This window comes from Dermacentor variabilis, unplaced genomic scaffold, assembly GCF_050947875.1.
Source record: "Dermacentor variabilis isolate Ectoservices unplaced genomic scaffold, ASM5094787v1 scaffold_12, whole genome shotgun sequence".
NCBI classification, from domain to species: Eukaryota; Metazoa; Arthropoda; class Arachnida; order Ixodida; family Ixodidae; genus Dermacentor; species Dermacentor variabilis.
The window spans coordinates 53,218,616-53,221,123 of record NW_027460280.1 but is presented as its reverse complement, the minus strand read 5'-3'; positions in this window follow the sequence as shown (position 1 = coordinate 53,221,123).

The following is a 2,508-nucleotide window of genomic DNA, read 5'->3' as shown; positions in this document are numbered from 1 at the left end:
TTTGGTAGTGTCAGTAGTCACGGCTTCATTCTGCCTTAGCCTTTCAGGGCTGTTTTCGTAGCTCTCCATGCCCTCGACAGGGATCCTGTGCGAAGGGAGCGCGCGTTTCATCGTCGGTTGGCTTTCGACGACGTCGTCGGTCCGCCCCTTAGGCGGTACCGGCTGCCTTAGCTGATAACTTAGCCTGCATGCGCTGCATTAGAACCGCACCTGCAACCGTGTGCAGAGCGATCACGTACCATCCCGATAGACGTACGGGTGCTGGGCCCCTTGTACCGAGGCCATATGAACCATTTATTATGCAGCTTTATTTTTTTTCCTTTCCCTTTTTAGTACCGACATAAAGACGTTTAGTCGCTTTGTAATATGGTGTTGGTGATGTTGCGACAGGCAGGGTTAGCCTGGCCGACTTGGCCGGAAATTGCTCCGTCTGCGCGTCTCTATCTGCGACAAATTTGTCACCATGTGTCCATCAGTCCTGTGTCTCGCAGAAGTCTCATGAGAGTGTGTGACACTTCCACTGCCATTCTTTTGATCGCGGTGCGGTAAGTGGTCGAGCGCAGTTGTGCTTGTATAGGCGCAAACGGAAGCTATCAAAAAGAGGTGTGCAGTGATTTGCGATGAGAATGCAGTATCAACTGCAAGTTCATGATGTGCGATTATGCTGTCAGTTCAGCGCGCTTCTTTCATTCCTCGTCGTTTAATCCGACCGTTGCTCCCTCCTCGCTCTCATACGACGCCGTTAAGTTATATGCGCTGCCACTTCGGTTGCACCCTTATTTTAACGTAAGAACATTTTAGCTATGAAATTGCGTAACAACGACGCAGCTTAGTGAGTTTCACCCAGTTTCCATCAACTATTGTTGAACAGGGCATCATGCAGTCAGTGTTCACACTGATGCACCGCGCTGCCTCTATATGTGGCATGGAAATCAAGTATGAGAGGTCTAATTCACAAGAATTTCTTTTCTAACAGCTGTCCGTTCGATTGGCCTAAGAATATACAAATAATACACTGATAATAACTAATAGTATACTCTTTGGCCCGATTAGCCAGCCCCTGTTACGAACCAATGCGCAGCGTTCAAATTGCGGACATAGTTTACGATGAGCACAGCAATCCAGAAAGCGGTTTTATACTTTTTGCCGGGCACGGAAGGCCGAGGGAGTAACCTACAGTAAAGAAAAACTGGCCAATTAGCAAATTGCCCCAATACAAAAACATCGTTCCCCGCAAACACAAAAGAAAGCAAGCGCTTAAACAGATTTCCGCACCGTATGTTTTCATTCTTTCACTCATCCCTTGCTTTCCTTAATTTTTTCTTTCCGCGCTGGGCCGTTTCGATAATTGTGTGATGCGTAATTCAACCATCTCGCTCAGCACATATTGCGGTGGTGCACTGACCAAGTCGATATGACATTTGACTCGAAAGTATGTTTCAAATGTAATTTCCAGCCGTGTGAAATGGATCAGTTCAGTAACGGTGACACGAAAGTTCCTTAGTGTGCCGTGAAACAGCTCTCTTGGCGTTTTTCCTGGACCTGCTTCTCGCCATGCGTTTCCTTTTTTCATTTGCATTGACTATTTTGGTTGTTGTTGTTGTACTGCTCTGTTTAATAACTTTTGGTATTTTACTTATTATATTAATAAGCAAAGTAACGGTGTCTCATAGAGACACTAGGAGATCCCTCACTAAACGTAGACAAAGGTTCCGCCGTTACGAGTACTACAGGGTCTTCGCGGCGAAGTCTCTTCACGTCGTTTTAACGAAGAGGATCTGAACTGTGCGTCCGGCGTCGACGGCAAACTGCGGCTTGCGCTGCGGTTTGTCCTGCTCTCAGCACAGCGGTCAGCTGAGCCCGACGTTTCCTGGTTGCAGCCGCGCGCGTAGCTCTGGGATTCGCTTCTTCAGCGGCGCTTTGTACCTTGCGAGGAGGCGTCATAACGTTTACCGAAGAGTAAACACAGGTATCCAGACTACTTGGCGCACATGTCACATCCCTTGACCCGTCGTACGGTACGTTGCTGTTGATGAAGATGATAATGATGGTTAAGATCCCCTTCGCAACGGAGTGGTGACAACTAGCCGCCTAGCCTGCTTGTGTTAAACAAGTCCAGCTATGCTCCGCATTCAACTACTACATGCAAGTGGTACATGTCGGGACAACTCGTGGACTATAACGGAACTGCAATGCAGAGTTTGTACGCATCGACGCTACGCGGCGGGCATGTCACATGGCGTGTCAAATGGCCCGATACGATGCTACTGCTAATGATGATGATGATGATGATGATGATTTAACGGCAACGGCACCTCCTTTGAAACGGCACGGTGAAAAACAGTCACCTAGCCTGCTTGAATTAATCAGGTATGACATACCTGTTTCTCATTCCATCAATATTTATACGTCTCCATAATCTTTTTCTTCCTCAAAACTTCCCTATCTACCTTGTACCGCTACATATGCAACTGCTACATGAGGTGTCTCCTGGTGTAACAATATGCA